The 22,873-nt window shown below is 37.3% G+C and overlaps 1 protein-coding gene and 1 pseudogene across 1 annotated transcript in view; both read left to right on the forward strand.

Moving 5' to 3' along the window:
- Positions 1–22,873, forward strand: part of LOC121886177 (NLR family CARD domain-containing protein 3-like) — a 101,427-nt gene that overhangs the window by 25,567 nt on the left and 52,987 nt on the right. The window lies entirely within an intron of this gene.
- On the forward strand, positions 15,567–17,049 carry LOC121886174 (annotated as a pseudogene).

Consider the following 22,873-nt stretch of genomic DNA (forward strand, 5'->3'; position numbering starts at 1 on the left):
CTGTGATATATAACTGTTCATTTAGTTTAATGTTTAATTATCATTTGTTGATCCACTTCAGTGAAAGTAAAGCCAGAGTTTATCTTATAGTGACACCAGCTGTTGGTTTTCTTGTTATGGATTCTCACATCAATCACTCTTATAGTTCAGCCTCTTTTCTGCTCTCAGCTTCATCAGATCAAAACTCTTCATCAGTGTGTTCAGCTGCACTTCAGTAACCAGTTTACAGTCGACTCTCTGCACTCAGCTGATTTCTGTCCTGTCATGTAAACCAGAAACCTGGTTTCTGTATCACAGTAGAGGATTACAGAAACCTGAGGTTCCTCGATCCTCACTTGAACTGGAAGTCGTTCTGCTCCGCCATCTTGCAGGTCGTCCCAAAGCTCTTATTCCTGCTCTGAGGAGCCATGAGTGAAGATACACAAGAGCCTTCACGTCTTTTACCGACCGACACGCCTCCTTATTGGAAAGCTGATCAGTAGGCTTGTTTCAGATGAACTGCTCCTTTCTTGTAAAGTGGAGGGATCAGGCGGCAGCATCAGCAGGAAGTGACAAAAAGCTGCAGTCAAGTCAGACAGTTTCCAGCAGCTTTCAAAGAATCTACAGGAAGTCACAGAAATATTTACATCCTGTTAGATCTGATCCTGATTTAATAAAATGTTATCAGATCAATCTACTCAAGCTCAGCTGATCAATCACTAACATTGTTTTAATGCTGATCTGTATGATAGAATATAACCTGTTAAAATGACCTATAATCAATAATCAAAACAACATTTATTCTGTAATCTCCAATATTAGACTATTAAATTATTTTACATAGAAATGTAACTGTTGCAGCAAGCGGATCACTACCTGCTGGTCAACATGCCGACTGTAATCAGCTGATGTCACACTAATCAAACTCATTCACATCTCATTGATGAAATAAAAAAATTCTAATAAAATGAAATTATTTTTTTTTTTCTATGTAATTTAGTTTTTGGGAGAGATCTTTGTATAAGCTTTTATCTTCTTATCTCTCCTGCACAGATTTTCATTTTAAGTTTATTTCTTTTTTGTTTATTTACTTTAAATGAATGAATAGTTGAGCATATGCATGTAAAAGTGTGTTTGTTACCTACATGTGAATGTCTCTGTGTACATATCAAAATTTTAAATGTTGTATACAAAATAGTATTTTATGATGCACAAACAAACAAAGTAAAACACAAATCAGACCTACTCAAAATGCAAGAGGAAATAAAAAGCAGAAATAGACATTATATCATTTATCTGTCAAATATTCAGACTGCTGGGGCTTCACATCAATAATCAAATAAAGATGTAATCTTCATATTGTGTCTGTCTGTAATTTTTGGTTATTGAATGTTTTCTGTCTCTTCGGCTGATAAAATTGGTCATCAACACATTTTAATTCTTAGTAGAAGATCAGACAACTGAAATCCAAAATGAAGATAAAACGTCATGTTGTTGATCAAACACCTGAACCAATCAGCTCTTTGATCAGGTGACATCCAGGCGTCTCCCATCATGCCCTGATCCTTGCAGTCAGTGGAGAACAGCTGCAGCTGCAACAACTGCAGCCGACTTGATCTCATCAAGTTGTTGTTGCCCACGTCTGCATGATGTCAGAGCAAGTTGGGATCAAATAAAACACAAATCCAACTGGCAAGAGTTTTACTGTCTAAAACTGAAGGAACATCCAGATCTGTCTGTGTGTCCTTATCATTGGAATACCTCCCGAAATATACAATAGAATAGATAAGATTTTATTTTATTTAATTTGGAGGAACAAGTGTCTAATTTAAGAAAAAAAATCTTATGCAACATAAAAATAAATGGTGGTCTAGATGTACTAAGTTTTAAAATGTTAAATAATACTCTCAAAGTGAAATGATTAAATAATTTGATTATAGAAGAAGACAATACCCTCCCCATATAAATATTTAGTTTAATGGATGGACTTATATTTTCTGCTTAAATGTGATTACAAAATTGATAAGTTTCCTGTTAAGTTATCAAATTTCCATAAACAAGCTCTGTTGGCCTGGAAACTGATTTCACCAACTAATTACTATATTTGGAATAACAAGAATATCCAATATAAAAATAAATCACTATATTGTGAAAAATGGATTAACAATGATATTTATTGGTTAAACTACTTGTTAATGCTGATGGGAAGTTACTAACAATAATGAATTCCTCTCTGAGTTCAGGTCACTAGTTATGCAGTGGTTTTTGATGCTTTGCTGAGGGCTGTGCTGCAGCTTCTCAGAGGTTCAGTAATCAAGGTTTCAATGATTAATCCATTCAATAGAGGTATATTCCTTGGAGAAGCTGACATTAAGAATAAATGCTTGAATAAATACATCAGGAATTACATATAAGCTGTAACTCTGCCCCCGGGAAGATTCTTTTGGTCCCCGCTTTATGTAGATAATAATGTGCCAAAAATGAGAAGAATCAGTCCGTTCATTTCCTGTTTGATAACAGCCAGACGGATGATTGGACAGGTGACATAGAAGACCTGAAACATGCTAATAAAATAACAATGAAAGGAATGAAGCAGTTTAGAGTCTTTCTAGAAAAAACTGCACCTCAAAAACTGAAAAACAGGTTCTGAACAAGCGCATCAGACTGACAGCCTGCATCCAAAACCTGCAAGACCAAATCAATCTAATCAAACTAAAACAGAAAGAGATCCAACAGATTCAGGAGGCTCTGAGGAAACATGAACAAGAGACGAAGGAAGAGTTCATGACCACATTTAAAATGAGCTCTGAAGTTGTGAAAAAGATGTATAAAGAAAATTAAACAGAAACTGAGCAGAAGATGAGCATTTTGGAAAATCTTCAAACAGAGATGGAAGAACTGAAATCTAACAAAAATCAGTTGCTGGATGAGGCCTACCAACGTTTTGTCAGACTGGATCAGATCAACCTGAATACTAATTCACTGTCTATTTATGTCCACTTGGACTTCCTGATTGAGAAAATGAAGGAGAGAGGAGACACAGAGAAGGTCCAGAAGCTGAAGGAGATTAAAAGTCTTGCGTATGTGTTTAGTAAACTAACAGCAGATGGTAAAGCGGCTAAAAAATAAAGTGATGTAGATGAACAACATCAGACAAATGTTTAAACATCATAAAAGTTATTTCATTATAATCCTTTTAATTACAATGTTCATGTAAAAACTACATCAGAAAATAATTAATCGTTTCCTATTTAAAGAAAGTTCGATGTCTGATCACTAGAGTACAAAGTATAAAACATATACAAATGTGACATAAATCAAAGGTATTTGCTGTCATTACTGATAAATGTTCTTTTCCTGTTTTTATTGTCATTTTTATGGTTTTGCATTTATAGATTTTTTTAAAAAAAATTTCTGGATAAAATTTTCTTTGTTTGTGTGGAAAATAAAATATTGACTTTTTAAACATTATGTTATCAATATCTAAATGAACCTGCACTGAAGATACGACAAAACACTGTTCATCATAAAAATGACATTTTTTTACATTTGTTTTCTTTTGTTTATGTCTTTTACTATCAGTGCTTGTTGTGAACTGGTTCATCTAACACTCAAAGCAGGTTAGTATAAAGTATATTTGATTAGTTTTTCTAGTTTAAAGTTTCTTCATGTGAGTTTGTGTTGTACAGTTTGGAATGATTAGTTAAATATATTTTAGATGATTTGGGCCAATTGGAGGACTCCATTTACTGTGCATTTTATTTTATTTAGAAACCTTATTGTTCTTACATTAACTGACTCGTCTCTGTTGCTCCATATTAAATCACATTCTGACTGATTCACTGGATGAAATTAAGTCAATAAATCATTAAATCCTCCCAGTTTGCTCAGAGAGTCTTCACTGGATCTTCTGTTGAATCGTTTTCATACAATCTGATCTAAAGTGTCCAAACTGCCAACATCATAACTCATCATTTAATCAAAGTATCCTGAAGTGTTCAGTGTGTGTTGAACTGTCAGATAACTGTTGTAGGTTTCTGTAGTGACCACTAGATGAGCAGCACTGCACAACTGATGAGAGACTGATGGACTGAAGAGAAGCTGACGGGACTGAACTGTTGGAAGAAGTCTGACAAACATTAAAAATGAAACATTTCCAGTTTTCTGTCTGCACTTTAAACTGTACAGCAGTCAAACAGTAACTCTGTTTGAACTTAATTAGTACTCAACTATTAATGGTACCTGAGACACAACTAAGTAGACTAATAATGAATTCCAAAGTTCCACATTTTAAAATCATATTTAATCACACAGGTGTATAATATACAGAGCTGCTAAACTCACAAAACTTTTTTATTTTTTTGCAAACAATATATTTTACTATAAATTCATATTTGTCTCTAACATGCAGCCTCCATATAAAGCAGAAAACTCAGCTAATCAAGTTTGATTTTCACCTCAGAATGTCACACAATGAAATTCTTGCAGCTCTTGAACAGACAGAAAACATTCATTAATCAACAATTTGTAATCATTTATAACTGCAGACGTTAATGATTTTCATTAATTACTTTTTAGATATAACTATAGACCTGATGACTTAGAACATGAATAAATACAAGAAATAAGTTATTGAGTGTAAATAGTAAATAATTGCTTAATAGTCACAGTCACTGAGAAGTCATCAGGCCTGCAGTTATAAAATATTATCAGTCATTAATAATGAGTTACATTACAGTTACATTGTGCGCACATTATAATAAGTTGTTTTGACCTTTCGGGACTTTAAAGGCTCTGCAGTAATATGATGTGATCTGTCTCTGGTCTCCCAGGATCAAACTCTGCAGGCGAGGCAGCAGTAAAAGTTTCCTCCTTAAGAGAAATGTTCAGACTTCCCATTGAGCTGCCAGTGTCTCCTTAAAGTTTAAGTGCTTTTACATTAAGTGTTCACAGTATTTTGTCCACCCCTTGTGGAAGAACAAAGTCTTGTAAACAGTCACAGTAACGTTGACGTTAATCATGTCTTCAAGGAGAATATATTATTATGAATTTCTGTCATTTACTATGAATTATGATCACAAACGCATCAGTTTTCTAGATTTGGATTCTAGATGGATAATTAGAGAGAATAATCACTTATATACAGATCTGTTCAAAAACCTACTGCTATAAATACTTTACTAAGGGTAGACTCTGATCATCCCTTACCATTAAAAAATAGTCTCCCCTTTAGTCAGTTTTGCAGATTAAAATGAATTTGCCCAAAAAACTGATGATTTTGACAGGAACATGAGTGAAATGAAAAAACAATTTTCAACAAGAGGATACAAGAAATCTGTCTGACATGATGCTGCCACTAAAATAAAAGACAGATCAAGGTTAGATCTCTTAAAAAATAAACCTACAGTGAAATCAGATGAATGAATAATGTTTACAGCAGAGGATTCTATGAGAGCAGAACAGATAAAGGGAATAATAACAAAACATTGGCACATACTTGAATCTGATTTTCAACTCAATGGTGCATTCAAAGAACGACCTCTTATGGTTTATAAAAGAGCTAAAAACCTTAGAAACCTCCTGGTACATTCATATTTACCTCCTCTTCAATCAGTACCAGCCTGAGCTACTTTAATACCTACCGTATGGTTGTTGTAGTCAGTGTAACTATATTTACTGATGTAACAGTTTTAAACATCCTCACACAGGTAAAGAGATCCCTATAACTGAGTTATTTCATGTCACACTAAGTTGATCATTGGTCAGCCACTCACTCATCCCACCACAACTTGATCTCATTATTTCTAAGAAGCCCAAGTGTCTCACTGGGGGTGAGCAGAGTATTTATTTCGGTCATTACAGCTGGCAGTGGCATAACACATATTTACAGCCCAATTTTTTTTTTTCATTTATTTGGGAAGGTTGTCCTCAGAATTTTTTTAATAATCAGAAGTGAGCCTTAAGTTACAAAAGGTTGAGAACCCCTGATTTATCATTTGCTCTTGTGGAAAGTTATATGTTGGAAAGACGAATAGATCACTGAAAACTCATATTGCTGAACATAGAAGCACTATTAGATGTAAAGACATGAATTTTCCAGTAGCAGCACATTCTGTTGAATTTAATTATCCTATTTCCTCTCTAAGATATATTTATTGAGAAAATATCACTCCCTCCAAGAGGATGTAACTAGTTTTACTTTCCTGGTCACCTCATGGATTAAATATAGATCATGACCTGAAGTGTTTTCTGTAATGTTCCTCTATTTATTGGATATTTAGATTAAGTTGAGTATGATGTTCTTCTAGAGCTGATGTTTAACTTCTTATGTATATCTATTAGAAATCTATTCAAATCTCATGTATTTCTTAACATTTTTTTTTATATATTTAGCCAAAAAACTTGTAATGTAATATTAAATTTCTACATGTGGTATGAGACATAGTGGTTCTTGTCACTTCATTACTTTTGTTTTCCCCCAAGACGTTCCTGCAGCAGTTTTGAACAGTGCTGAAAACGTTCAGTTACAGGAACAGTGTCTGATTCTGGATAAGACAGAAAACAAAGGTGTTAAATTTAGACACATAATAGAGCTGTAGGTCAGACTGGTTTATAGTTTCAATGTCACATCAACTGGCAGACACTGAGGACTGAGCGAGGAGAAAACATGCTCAGCAAATGTGTTTTTGTTGTTAATTTGCACTTATTAATGTTTTTTATCTTTTCAACACAGACTTTGCTAAGACACAAATATCCTGCAGGTGTGACGGACACTAAATAACTTTGGTAAGTCTAACTAAATGTTTTGAAGAATTGAATCAACCCAATAATTCATCTGATAAAAGAAGACCAGACTGGTCATAGTTTTCAACATGCATTGACTTTCTTACTTCATAAACTGCACCCACTGGAATCTAGGCGGGGTTTATGAAATACTTTATGAACTGCAGCAGCAGGTGAATGCGTCATTTGCAGCAGAGCTTTTAGACAGAATGTTCTACAGCAGAGGTTCCTCATCTTTTTGTCTTGGAAACCCTTTAAATCATTAACGATATGTAGAAAGAGAATGACAACATTAGGTAGGTAGATTTCAACCACTGTATAAGGAATATGGATCCAAGAAGGAAGATGTCAAGGAATTTCCCAGTATTGGTGGGACCTGAGACACATGACCTGCTTTCTACCATGAAAAACCTGGAAAAAGGACAGACTACACATACACACAAGAGGCAAAACTCAAGGGCATAATTCACACAGAAGGAGAAGAGACAAGAGAGTCCGGCTGAATCTCCTGCAGGATGAAGATCCTCGGGTGGGGCCCTTCTGGCTGTCCCAAAGTCGAGGCTTAAATCTAAAGGTGACCATGCTTTTGCCATCAGGTCCCCTCAACTTTGGAACGACCTGCCTGAGGAGATAAGGCTCACAGAATCAGTTACTTCTTTTAAATCACTTCTTAAAACCCATTTCTACAGACTTGCTTTTATGTAATGTTGTCTTTTGATCATCTTTATATTGTTTTTCTTTGTCTTCTTCTGCCGTCTTTCAGGTCAGACCTGTTATTGCTTTCTGTGTCGTGTCTTTGCTTTGTCTGTCAAAGCACTTTGTAAACTCTGTTCTGAAGGGTGCTATATAAATTATTATTATTATTTTTATAAATCAATCAAATCATTGTGTATCCACGATCCTGTAGTTAAGATGATCTAATTCAATACTAATTCAGTACCAGTTAATATAGCCTACGCTTTCAAACCCTTCATAACCAAGATTTCTTGCAGCACGCCAAATGTATTCAGACAGGTACCCAGTAGATGGCAGTATTTATCCCAGTCTCATATCAAAATGTGTTGTAGCTGCGTTTGTCCACAGCGCAAAACGTATTAGTTTCACAATAACAGCTCTAAAATTGTGAGCCTGAATTTTTTTTGTGGCCTTTTCTTTTCTATTGGCCTGCGTCCACGTCACATGACTGTCAAGTTTCTGTCTGCTCAAACAAAATGGCTGACATTCCTGTTATTCTCACGGGAAAATGCAATACTTTAACATAGTTCCGATAACATCTCTAGCGGGAAATGTGCTTCTTTTAAAATGATCTTTGTTCAGTGAATGTATATGATGTTTAGTTTGTCAGTTATTACGGAGATTCTTGCAGGCTTTCTATCATTGCTATGGTGGTTGCTATGGACACTGCTATCAATGAAAACATATAGTTGCATGTGGTTTGAATCATTGTCTTTGTGTTGTGTAGTTATCTGTAGTTATGTTATTTGTGTTGTTTTATGTAACTGTTCAATGATGTTCTTTCAATCAAAAACAGATTTTAGAGCATGGGGGATGAATTGAATTTGAAATCCAGAGTTTGAAGCTTTGTGATTGGCTGACCAGAAGACCCACCGCCTGGAAGTATTTAATATAGACATAAAGATGTAGACAGAGCACACTAAGAGCCTGGAAATAGAGTCTCTTTTTATATATTGAATTGAGCCTTGATTGTGAATTGAGATTCCATTCTGGATGTAATCATGACACTAAAGAAACTCAAAGATTCACACTTCTTGTACTTGTCCTGGAAGTTAAACATTTCCTCTCATTCTAACAGGGGTCTGGGGGATGATGGGTGATAGAGAGGAGCTTTTGAAGACACTGGAAGAGTTGGGAGATAATGAATTCAGGAACTTTAAGTGGTTCTTACAGCAGTCAGGTATCCTGGAAGGCTCCTCAGTCATCCCAAAGAGTTACCTGGAGAAAGCAGACAGGCCAGACACTGTAGATAAGATAGTAGACACCTACAATCAACAGTCTGTGAAAGTGCTGAAGAAAACCTTAAAGAAGATCAACAGGAATGATCTAGTGGAGAAATTGCCAAACACCAGAACAGGAGAACATGGTAAGCTGCAGGACAGAAACATGAAACTGGGACATGATGTGATCACACAAGTCTTGTTTTCTGAGACTTTCCTGCATCCAAACAGTAGATTTGTTGAGGAGAAACAGGCTCTTGCTTGTTAATCAACAAACATATTTAAAATGTAATACTGGTCCCCCAAAAGAAAATAGTGATGAGGTGAAACACCTGATAAATAGTGAATTATTGGAATTTTTCCTGATTTAAAATCCATTTTTGGAAAATGGAGCTGCCTGAGTTGCTGAGATGTTAAGCTGCCTCTAATCTAATTTAGTGTTCAGTTTAAACACACTCACTTTATACACACAGTATAGGACTGCTGCAGAGCTGCACATGCTGCCTGGGCCCCACTGAGGTTATACACTGGACTGTGCTGGTTTGGTATCTTGGTGACTTGCTGTGCGCCACAGTGGGAGGAGAGGTGCAGTTGAGGGTGTGGTGATCTCAATCCAGCAGCAAACTGCAATCCTGGTGTCAATGAGTGCGTCTTGCGCCTTCCACTGCTCGCCTGCTCAGAACAGATTGAAAGCTCAGTGCACTTATGTTCTGTCATATTGTGACACATGTTGGTGAAGGCTCACACATATGAACCTCTCTGAAATCACACAAACTGCTTTTTTCATGTTTTTCTTGTCTATAAAGTTTCCAGACAGTTTTTTCTGGTGATGGTATAAATCCATTACAAAATTATGCTTACTAGCATCTGTTATCCACAACAGCCAGCATCATATACAGATGGCCTTTACTTTACCCTGATGATTGCCTGTAAAGACATCTGAAGGAGGCAGGAATCTTTCCCATCTGCAGTCTGTATTGGAATGATGCTGCACATTGTCAAAGGATTCCCAAACAGTTAGTGTGTCATGGCGGGGAAAGCTCTGTATTTAAATGAGATGAAAGCAGTGAGTATAACTGGCCATGATTGTCACACCCTCCCACAAGCCCACCTATAATGTACAATATTGTATTCTTTGTGACCCCACCCTGTATCTAGTTGTGCCACAGGTACGCCCGGCATGAAAATACCAACTGATGGTTTTGTGGTGGACCGCCACAAGTTTTTCAGAAGTCTTCATAACCCCCTCAGTCATGTTGCTGTGCAAGTTGTTGTGTGCTGTGTTTCCTAATTAGTAGAGGAAAATTTTCTATAACTGTTGTTCAGTGGCAGTTCCAATTAAAGTAACTAGTAGCTGAATATCATGTCCTCATTGACAACATACCTGCATTTTATTGATCTGTACTTCTCTCCACTAGTAAAGCTGAACTTAAATGAAAACAGTTAAGTATGCTTGTCCTGTTAAAGCACAGGCAGGTTGGACCTTTTCCCAATGCTACATAACCTTTAACTGAGAATTCCAGGAATGTTACAGATTTCATGTCTGAAAGAGCTCATGACTACACAGATAATGGCCTGTCAACCTGTTTTAAACATTAGTCTGAGAGCACAAAAGGTTAATTCAGTTGTTTATTTATTTTAAATAATGTATAAAGGCTACTTGGTAGAAAGGGTTAACTTTGTTCTGTGTATTTTACAGTTTTCAACACAGATGTTCTGCCACCGAAGCTTCTACATAACATTACCTCGTACCAAACAAGGCTTCAATCTAACCTCCAGGACCCATTTAAATGCATACAAGAAGGGTGGACAACAAAGAAGGATGAAAAGATTCTGGATGATATCTACACAGAGCTGTACATCACAGCCGGGGGAGACGCTCACATCACTGGGCAGCTCAGACAGATCCAAATGGCATCAGGACAACCTGCAGAACCACAAATCAGCAACATCTTTACACACCCTTCTGAAAAGAATATAAGAACAGTGTTGACAAATGGGATTACAAGAATTGGTAAAACTTTTCTTGTGCACAAATTTGTGTTGGACTGGGCTGAAAAAAGAACCAATCAAGATGTGCATTTTATATTCCCCTTTACGTTTAGCAGGCTGAATTCACAAAGGGATGAAGTGCAGAGTTTTGCACAACTTATTCACACATGTATCCATGAAACCAGGTACTTGGAACAGGAGGTTCTGAATGACATCCTCACAACACTACAGACATCAGGAACAAGAGTGAATATAAACTTCTATTTGTGTTGGATGGACTAGATGAGAGCTGCCGTCAACTAGACTTCAGTGCCAATGAAAAGTTGCCTATTGATGTGACAAAGCCCACCTCAGTGGATGTGCTGCTGACAAACCTCATCAAGGGCACCCTGCTCCCCTCTGCTTGCCTCTGGATAACTACACGACCTGCAGTAGCCAATCAGATCCCTCCTGATTGTGTTGACATGGTGACAGAGGTCAGAGGGTTCACTGACCCACAGAAGGAGGAGTACTTCAGGAAGAGATTCAGAGATGAGGAGAAGGCCAACGCAATCATCTCCCACATCAAGACATCAGGAAGCCTCCACATCATGTGCCACACCCCAGTCTTCTGCTGGATCACTGCTACAGTTCTGGAGGATGTGTTGAAAAGCAGAGAGGGAAGAGAGCTGCCCAAGACCCTGACTGAGATGTACACAGAATTCCTGATGATTCAGATCACACACATGAAAGGAAAGTATGGCAGAGAAAGAAGCATTCAGTACATTAAGACACTTACAAAACTGGCTTTTAAGCAGCTGGAAAAAGGCAGCCTGATCTTCTGTGAGGAAGACCTAAAAGACAGCAGCAGTAAGTCCAATGAAGCCTTTGTGTATTCCTAAGTGTTCTCACAGATCTTTAAAGAGGAGCATCAGATGAAGAAGAGCAGGAAGAAAATGTTCATCTTTGTCCATCAGAGCATAGTGGAGTTTCTGGCAGCTCTGTATGTGGTCCTGTCAACCATCAATACCAACAGAAACAGTTCTTCCCAAAGTCCAACAACACCTCTACCAAAGATCCACAGGATCACTATTGACAAGGCCGTAGAGAGTCCAGATGGACATCTGGACTTGTTCCTCTGCTTCCTCCTGGGTCTTTCACTGCAGACCAATCAGACTCTCCTATAGTATCTGCTGACAGAGACAGGAAGTAGCTCACAGACCAATCAGCTAATAATAAACTATGTGAAGACAAAGATCAGGGAGAATCCATCTCCGGAAAGAAGAATCAATTTGTTCCACTGTCTGAATGAAATGAAGGATCATTCTCTAGTGGAGGAGATCCAACAGTCCCTGAGATCAGGAAATCTCCTCACAAATGAACTGTCTCCTGCTCAGTGGTCAGTTCTGGTCTTCATCTTACTGTCATCAGGAAAAGATCTCAGTGTGTTTGTCCTGAAGAAATACTCTGCTTCAGAGGAAGCTCTTCTGAGGCTGCTGCCAGTGGTCAAAGCTTCAAATAAAGCTCTGTAAGTGTATTGAAACTTATATTACGTAGAAAACATATTTGGCAAAAAAAAAAAAAACCCAAAACAACAGTAAAAAATGTATCAAGTTCCTGTATCTTGTCACCACTTCTTCACCAGATTGAGTGAATGTAACCTCTCAGAGAGAAGCTGTGAAGCTCTGTCCTCAGTTCTCAGCTCCCAGTCCTCCAATCTGAGAGAGCTGGACTGAGTAACAACAACATGCAGGATTCAGGAGTTGAGCTGCTGTCTGCTGGACTGAAGAGTCCACACTGTACACTGGAAACTTTCAAGTCAGGATTCAGATATTTATAAAACTTTTAGGGCCCTATCTTATGCCCGGCCCAGATCGGCGCTAAGCACAGCGCAAGTCTCTTTGCTATTTTAAGACTGACGCACTTGTCATTTTCCCATCCAGCGCCCACGTTGTTAAAATAGCAATGGCACTTGTGCCCATCAGTGCGCCCATGGGTGTGTTGGTCTAAAAGTAAGGTGTGGTCAGGTGCATTGTCGGCGCATTGCTATCTTTAGGCAGCAGAGAGCGATTGCGCCATTGACTTTGTTGGTCAATAGCGCAATCACTGCTGTTTCACTGTTATTTTAAGCGCACATTATCAAGACAGTAATGTGGGCCTATACAGGCAGCTGCACAACATACACTCTGCTTGTTACACACACAGGACGCACAGCAGCGCACAAACATGCAAAAGGTAACAAATAAAAGGATTACAATTAGAAAGATTAGTATTGTGTATATTAATATATTTTTTAAAATACACGTCATAATGCTTAGTTATATTATTTATCGGAATTAACTAATCACAGTAATGACAGATTAAATTGTTTAATTATTTGACCAAATTGTGTTGATACACGTAGGTATTTAAACAGGCGGATAACAACGGATCAGACACAGATTGACTTTCCTGCTGCATCAATACATGATGACATGAGGAACACGGGGAAATAAATGAGGTGAAAACAATGATTAAACTAAAGAAGGAAATAAATCTGCACAGCTTCTAGCTGCTGCCAGCAGCAGGATCAGAACCTTGGAGAGCTGATCAAGTCCTGATAACTGTGATGATGATTATTTACATGATTAAAATTAATGATTTAATTTTTGAACAATATTTAACAAATATTCTTTAACATTTTTGAGAGTACAGCGATCAGGTTTCCATACTTTAAGCAATTAAAACCCCGCTGAATTGACCTGTTACTCCATGATTGAACAAAACAATTTTAAAGAAACCAAAGCTGTAATTAAAAAAATAAACCTTTTCAAAAACCAAATGAAGATAAAATTGCAACAAATTAATGAACAGGATCTTAAACTGGTGGTCTGTGGCTGACCACTGGAGGGTTCAGGAGAAGCAGAGGCAAGTGTGCTCATTATGGATCATGCGCTTTCACTTTGCGCATGAGCAGATCTATTGCCTCTGCAGAGAAGTGCTCCTTCTTACTACTTGGCAAATGCGCCATCATAATAGCAATCTCCCAAGGTGAAAGCGCACCTGGCTCTTAAAGGGAATGGGTGATGACACTGAGATTGTTTTATTGAATGTTACGCCAAAAACACACCCATGATTAATTAGGAGACTATGGACAACCACTTTGAACCATGCACCTGGCGCATCGACCATTTTTCCGCCGTTAAACCAGCAGAAGTGGATTTGGACACACCCTAAATGATCTTGCGCCATGCGCTTCAGACTGTGCACTTTAGATCGTTAAAATAGGGCCCTTGAAGTTAAACTGGTCTTTATGATTTTATTGTGTTGTTTTATGGCTATTGCTATTTTGATTGTGCAGCATGTTGGTCAACTGTTGTTTTTAAATGTGCTTTATAAATAAATTTGACTTGAAAGTTCCACACTGGCATTTGAGTTTACTAGTAATTATCAGTAGAGTGGTAATTAAATCTTATACCTACAAAACAATGTTTTTGCCTCTCATCAACATGAAAGTAGTACTCTATTAAACAAATGTATGCATTTTTCTTGTAAAGTTTTTTATACATTTACCTCACTGTTCAAGGTTAAATGGATGCAATCTGTCACGGAGGAGCTGTGAAGTTCTGTCCACAGTTCTCAGCTCCCAGTCCTCTAGTCTGAGAGAGCTGGAAGTCAGTAACAACAACCTGATAGTTTCAGGAATGGAGCTGCTGTGTGCTGCAAAGAACAGTCCACACTGTACACTGGAAACTCTCAGGTCTGATTAATACATCTAATTATAATTTTTCTTTGTTTATGTTATTGAAGCCATGAAATTCCTTGGCAAAAACAGAAATTACAGTACCCCAATATTTCAGCCCTATGTGTACATTTTACATATCGACATCTGCAAAGCCCTCCGCCAAAATGTCTGCACTATTTGCCTCTTTACTTAATCGGCTAATCTCATCAGATCACAAAAAAGTAGGTCCAGCTTACACAATGATGAGTAGGATGACCTCTTGTGATGAAATGAAAGGCCAAATGGTAAACTGAATCAAGTGGTATTTGGGTTTAAGGTTAGCACCACCAGTTGTTTATTTCCTAATATTAACTCAACAGCAATGGACAGAAACGAGCATTCACAGCTTTTTCTACTGAACTCTTTCTTGATATTTGGTTAAAATTTGTACTACATTTGGATGGAAACTTGACTAACGGAATTGGAATTTGCTCTATAGAAGTTACTGGAAGCTATCTGTCTGCTTGTCTGTACTGTTTGGAATGTTTTGACCAACACTGACAAAAACAAACAGCTGCTCTGATACACATACAAGACGGCCTTTAAACAGAACTGATGTTTTTAGCTTTGTCAGTTCCATAAAAATATTATATGTAATAATAATCATTGCTGTATTCTGGTTATAATTGTGTATGTGGGATGTGATTGACAAAGCTAAAAGCATTAGTAATAATTCTGTTTATGAAGTATACAGTATATTCAAAATGTTGTGGCACCATAACCAAAGATTTCATTTTTTCTTGACAAATAACTTTATATTCCAAAATATGAAGCCATTAAAAAAAAAACTCAGAACGTGGTGTTTGTGAGATTTGAATATGTACTGAAACCTTAATTGACTGTAATTTGAGTCCACTTCTGTCCTCGCAGTCAAAACTAATTTAGTCTAAAACCCCTAAATGTGGCCATTTGACCTCATTCATATCTCCACATCATTATTTTTTTATTGATATTGTATAATCACATATGGCAAGACAGTATTTATACTCCACTGTACTATTGTTAGTTTTTGAAACCAGACACTATTGTATGTCTATCTATGTGAAAAATAATTATTAATGTATTTAATTTGTCAGTTTGATGAAAAAAGGATGTGTTGATTGAATCTCTACTTTTTCTACAGGACTTATAACACAAGTTATGAGAAAATCATCTCCAAAAGTTCTCTGATCTCTTCAGGATCTCCTGATGTCTACCAGCTGAGACCAAAGGAACAGAAGTTTGGAAATCTGACAAGAAACACAGTTGGTGAAAAAAACCTGAACAAGAAAAACAAAACCATCTTACTTGTAGGTGAAACAGGACAGGAAAATCTACTCTGATCAACGTTCTGTTCAACTACACCATGGGAGTGAAGTTTGAGGACAACATCTGGTTTGAGATCGTAGAAGAAGAGAAGAGAAGTCAGTCAGAGAGTCAGACATTAGATGTGATCGTGTACGAGATCTTTGGTTTTGAAGATAAAACTCTGCCCTTCTCTCTGACCATCATTGATACTCCTGGATACGGAGACACCAGAGGGACTGACCATGATGTCATCATCAGACAAAGATTATTTGACTTGTTCCGCTCAGTAGATGGAGTTCATGAACTTGATGCAGTGGGTCTGGTGATGAAGGCGAGTGAGAATCGACTGAGTGACCGACAGAAGCACGTCTTTGATTCAGTGACATCTCTGTTTGGAAAAGACATTGAGAAGAACATCGTCGCTCTCATCACACACTCGGATGGAATAACACCTAAAAATGTTCTACATATACTTGAAGCTGCAAACATTAGATGTGCCAAAAATGAGAAGAATCAGCCCATTCACTTCCTGTTTAATAACTGCCAAACCACACAGAGAACAGAGAACAGTTTGCTTTAGAGAATACATGGAGGGTAACAGAGACAGGAATGAATCGATTCACAGACTTCCTGAAAAAATCTAATCCTCAAAAGCTGAAAGTCACAGTTGAAGTGCTGAATGCAGGCAACAGAATAGCAGCCCGCATCAACAACCTGCAAGACAGAATCCAGCTGATTGAACTAAAACAGAATGAGATCCAACAGACACAAGAAGCTCTGAAGAAACATGAACAAGAGATGAAGAAGAATGAAGAGTTCACTGTAGAAGTCGATGAGGTCTACAAAGAAAAAGAAACTATCAGCGATGCGGGATGGTGGTTGTTTTTTTATGAAGGAGTTGTCACCTGTAATGTCTGTAAAGAGAACTGTCACTATCCTGGATGCACAGTGGCCTGGAGTCCCAAATACTGTGAGGTCATGAAAGATGGTCACTGTACTGTTTGTACCAGGAAGTGTCCTGCATCAGATCATGTGAAAGAAAAGTGGAGATATGTGCACAAGACCAGGAAAGTTAAGAAGACTGAACAACATGTGAAAGAGATGTATGAAAAGAATAAAATGGAGAGTGAGCAGAAGAAGAGCGCTCTGGAAAATCTTCAAACAGAGATGGATGAACTGGAATCAGAGAAGACTCAGCTGCTTGAAGAGGTCTACCAACATCAAGTGGATGAAGGAACCAGAGCAGCAATGCAGTACATGTTTGATAAACTAACAGCAGCTGGTAAAGAAGTTAAAGATGCAGTGAAGTAGGTGAGCAACATCAGACAGCTGTGTAGACAACAAGGTCTACACTGCTCATATACATGTTTAAAAGTCACAACATTTATTTCATTTTAATCTTATTAAGTGTGATGATGTGATAACTTCATCTTTGAAGAACAAAAATGCAATCATCTTTTAAATTTCAAATGTGTGATTCTGTGACACAGCTTCCTCTGTGATATATAAATGTTCATTTAGTTTAATGTTTCATTATCATTTGTTGATCCACATCACTGAAAGTAGAGCCAGAGTTTATCTTATAGTGACAGCAGCTGTTGGTTTTCTTGTGATGGATTCCTTCATCCCTCATTCTCATAGTTCAGCCTCTTTTCTGCTCTCAGCTTCATCAGATCAAAACACTTCATCAGTGTGTTCAGCTGCACTTCAGTAACCAGTTTACAGTCGACTCTCTGCAGTCAGCTGATTTCTGTTCTGTCATGTAAACCAGAAACCTGGTTTCTGTAATCAGAGTAGAGGATTAGAGAAACCTGAGGTTCCTTGATCCTCACTTGAACTGGAAGTCGTTCTGCTCCGCCATCTTGCAGGTCGTCCCAAAGCTCTTATTCCTGCTCTGAGGAGCCATGAGTGAAGATACACAAGAGCCTTCACGTCTTTTACCGACCGACACGCCTCCTTATTGGAAAGCTGATCAGTAGGCTTGTTTCAGATGAACTGCTCCTTTCTTGTAAAGTGGAGGGATCAGGCGGCAGCATCAGCAGGAAGTGACAAAAAGCTGCAGTCAAGTCAGACAGTTTCCAGCAGCTTTCAAAGAATCTACAGGAAGTCACAGAAATATTTACATCCTGTTAGATCTGATCCTGATTTAATAAAATGTTATCAGATCAATCTACTCAAGCTTAGCTGATCAATCACTAACATTGTTTTGATGATGATCTGTATGATAGCGTATAAACTGTTAAAATGACCTATAATCAATAATCAAAACAACATTTATTCTGTAATCTCCATTTGACTATTAAATTATTTTACATAGAAATGTAACTGTTGCAGCAAGCAGATCACTACCTGCTGGTCAACATGCCGACTGTAATCAGCTGATGTCACACTAATCAAACTCATTCACATCTCATTGATGAAATAAAGAAATTCAAATAAAATGAAATTATTATTATTTTTCTATGTAATTCTAATGTAATAAAAAAACTTACCTCTCCTGCACAGATGTTTATTTACTTTAAATGAATGAATAGTTGAGTATATGCAGGTAAAAGTATGTCTGTTACCTACATGTGAATGTCTCTGTTCATATCAAGTTTGAATATTGTATAAAATTTAGTATTTTGTAATGCACAAATAAACAAATGAAGTAAAACACAAATCAGAACTACTCAACATGCAAGAGGAAATAAAAAAAAGAAATAGACATTATAGAATAGATAAGATTTTATTTTATTTAATTTGGAGGAACAAACATCATTATTTAAGAAAAAGTATCTCATGCAACATTAAAAGAAATGGTGGTCTGGAAGTTTTAATATGTTAAATAATACTTTCAAAGTGAAATGATTGATTATTAACTAATTTGATTATAGAAAAAGACAACATCTGGAATACCCTCCCTATATATGTATTTAGTTTAATGGATGGACTTATATTTTCTGCTTAAATGTGATTACAGAATTGATAAGTTACCTGTAAAGTTATCAAATATTCATAAACAAGCTCTGCTGGCCTGGAAACTGATTTACAAACATAATTTTTCACCAACTAATTACTATATTTGGAATAACAAGAATATTCAATATAAAATAAGTCACTAATGGGTTGACAATGGTATTTATTGATTAAACATCTTGTTAATGCTGATGGGAAGTTACTAACAATAATGAATTCCTCTCTGAGTTCAGGTCACCAGTTATGCAGTGGTTTTTGATGCTCTGCTGAGGGCTGTGCTGCAGCTTCTCAGAGGTTCAGTAATCAAGGTTTCAATGATTAATCCATTCAATAGAGGTATATTCCTTGGAGAAGTTGACATTAAGAATAAATGCTTTAATCAATAGGAATTACATATAAGCTGTAACTCTGCCCCCAAGAAGATTCTACACTTTATGAAGAAATTAATTGGCAGAATATTTGGTGAGTCTGAGTTGCTACTTCTGGTTAAACCCTCTGCTAACTTGAATGAGGATAAAATAATTCAATCGTGCGGCTCTTCTAGACTTTCCAAATGTTATTGGACTGAATGGATCAGATTCTGATGGTGAAATTAGTCATTTCGTATCAGAAATTCCTTCTCATTAGTGACACCTGTGGCCATTTAATGAGCTGTAACATCCTGGTGCTCGCACTCGCATGTTTCAGCAAAGCATCTCTCACTCCCACTCAGTCTGCAGAAAATCCAGCCCGAGTTCTTCACGTGAAAATCAGACCACAAGTTGATACAGACAACCGAGAAAGTTGGAGAGGGTCTCATTCTTTATGTTACATTACTACCTGTTCACTCATTGGCAATAAAAAACTATTATAATTGCTTCACAATTCTACATATAGAACCTTTAACATTAGATTTTGTTTTCTCTTACGTGATAACAGATATAGTAGCTTAGATACACAGTAACCAATAAGTATTTTGTATTTAATTAAACTGTATAATGTCAATAACTTTAATACTTTAATACTATTGGCTGCTGGAGGAAAGAGGTTTGATTTCTGTTAAAAAGGCTTTCTGGCAGAAAGACCTGAAGGCAAACTTCTCTCATGAGCTCTAATTTGTTCTTCTTCTCTCTTCCCGTGACCCGGAAACCGTTCCTCCACCGCCATCATGGAGGATCTTCCAATCCCTGAAATGTTCCTGGAGGAGACGAGGAGTGAGGAACCACAGGTGTATCTTCTGTGGAAGTTTTTTTACAGGACGGCAACACCCCTTCATCGAATGTGTTTATTGTTTGATCAGCTGATCTGATGGGACAGTAAACAGTCGGGCTGTTGTTGTAATAATCTTCCTTTGGAACAAGAATGAAAGCATCAACAGCTGCTGATCATATTTAATAATAAAGTACAAATGACTGAATCATGAATCAATAACAAAAAAACACTCTTGTTACTTTATTATTTTTCTTCATAAGTCAAAAGTCTTCTCCTTTATTCTTTTGTTTCAGTGCGTCTCAGCTCCTTCAGGAAAATATGACGTCACACAGCTGCGTCTCCTATAAAATCATCCTGAGCCTGAAAATGACGTCAGACTGTCACAAACTAAACAAGCAACATTTGATTTAAACATATTCCTTTTCATTGGTTGTGTTCTTTCAGTAATTAACAGATTTAAATTGTCTATTTGTGTCTTATTCTGTGACAGACAGTCGCTGCTATAGATCTATAATCAAATAATAAAACACTGGAGCAGTTATCAGCTGTTCCAGGTATCACTATGTGGAAATTATTAAGTAACAGTGTAACGTGTTAATTAATTGTACATGAATTTCAAGTTTAAACTTTATAGATGTAAAACTGTCAGTTAATAATTTCTACATCATATTTTGATCACTGACTTCTTCATATCTGACAGTTGAGGTGATGTCCGTCATGAGTAGTTGTCGTCTCCTCAAAATGACGCCGGAGTGAACGAGAATTAAAACTCTCTCATCCTCACTGAGAGGAGCTGAGACACGAGGAAGAGACGTGAGAGAGGGAAGTGAGGAGACACATTAGTGTAAAGAAAAACACCTACAGTGAACTGCAGCTGGGACGATGAGAGCGACTCCCTTATGTGACGTAATTTGACACATTGTTGAAAAAAAAAAGCTCATTTTAAGGGCGCTGCTCAACATTCCCACTTTTCCATCTTAATTTCTGCTTTTATGTCTCGTTAAACTAAGAAAATCATACATTAACCTTTAACAGGATAATTGTAATGATACATAAACTGTAAATCCAGTAAGAAATTCAACTTGCAAGTTGCTCTTTAAGTTGATTCATGAGAGCAGGCATACATCACTTCCCTGTCATCAGGAAGGCCACGCCCCCTTTTGGATGAAAACAAGTGTTGTAAAAGTGCTGCACAAAAATTGGAAAATTTAGTGGCACCATGTCTGAAAGCTGCTGCGTCACGTTTTGCACATCGAATAATAAAAAAACCTCCAGTTTACAATTTTCTTTACATCCCCAAAGAGCGAAAGATGATAAAAGAAGAGATCTGAGAGATTTATTTATAAATCAGCATGTCAGTGTCTCTTCTAGTTTTAACTGCCTTCCTTAGTGCAGCATCTCTAGATTTCATTAGTTTCCACAAATGTTCATTAAACCATTAAACAGTAAATTGTTTTTATTTATAGATTTTATCTGTATCCTCACATTAAATCTTTCCCTCACAGAGTTGATTGTGTGAGTAAAAGTATCACAGCCATAGTCCAGATCATCAGAGGACAGAACATCATCCCAGTTCAAGCTTTTCATTTCATTGGTAAATTCTTCTTGCTTAGCTCTGGGTATGCATTGAAGGATCATTGTCTTAGTTGCTGTGGTCTTAAATCTACTTTTAGTCAGTTTTCTCGATTAGATTAGATTATCCTTTACATTTACAAATGTAATATTAGATACATAGATGTCTGCTGAACAACATGTATCTGAACATATTAAAAAGGAAATCTTTTCCACATAAACAGTCCCGTTTCATGCTGAATATATTTTTAATAATCAGCCACTTTGAAACCTTCTGGGCTCCTCCCTCTCTGACCTTCTGTGGTTATTTCCTGGTTAAAGTCATTTCTTGTGATTTATGACTCAGAGGATTTTCTCTGTCGTCTTTCTTCGTCTTTCTCCGACTGTTTCAGTGTTTCAGACCTCCTCCTCTTTGCTGTCACCGTTAGTTTCATGTGAATGTAACACTCACTGCAAGTCACTAGCATAAGAAATGACAATAAAAGAAGTAAAGTAGAAGTATTTTATTGCAGACGATCAGATTGAGATTTATTACATTCAGCCACCTGAACTTCCTCCCAGTTCATTTCCCAGCTATCACTAACAGGGCAGGGGCTGAGGTTAACTAAGACACACCAGTGCACACTGCAGTCAATAAGTCCTACACACCAGGTGAGTTAACACACTCCAAACTGGAACACGTGACTATCTTCACTGCAACCGACTAACAACCAAAGCTCACCTTAAACCTGCCCTGACTGGCTGACTGGGATTAATGGTGGGACAGCAGACAGACTGATATTAAAACAAACAAACAAAAATAAGAAAAAAAAGAAAACTAGTCCGCTCCAAGGGCGATACCCGTATCTTTTTGCCCGCTACCAGCTCACTTACCAGGGCGGACTAGACAGAAAAGAAAACCTCAATAAAACAAAGAGACAAATGATACAAATAATCCCACAGCAGGAGCAGCTATTAGACCACTGATGCTCTGGTACGTCGATTTATTTTCGTACTGACGACCAGCCGCCTTCAACCCAGCAGGGAAGCAGGTCAGTCATTCCTGCAGTCTCGCCTTCCCTGAATGCCAAAATAACCCCTCTGTTCCTCCTTCAGGTAGCTTTATATCTGCCAAACCTCAATAACTGGTGCATCTCCACTTTTTACACCTGCCACATGAATGTAAGAAGCAGAGACGCTTCATTTATGACGCTTCAAAAACTCTGATCTGTTCATGTTCCATCTGTGCTGAAGTCAGTCTGAAGTTGGTCGTGCGTTTCATAAAGTCTGTTCACTATTTAAAAATACTTCAGTAAAATACAGTTAAAAGACATGAATACACCTCCTCTGTGAAACATCTTTTACAGTTCAGAGTTGGAATCATTTTGGAGATATTTTAATGGTTAAAGTTAAAAAACAAAACAAAAACACACAA

This window comes from Thunnus maccoyii, chromosome 19 (genome assembly GCF_910596095.1).
Source record: "Thunnus maccoyii chromosome 19, fThuMac1.1, whole genome shotgun sequence".
Taxonomy (NCBI): Eukaryota; Metazoa; Chordata; class Actinopteri; order Scombriformes; family Scombridae; genus Thunnus; species Thunnus maccoyii.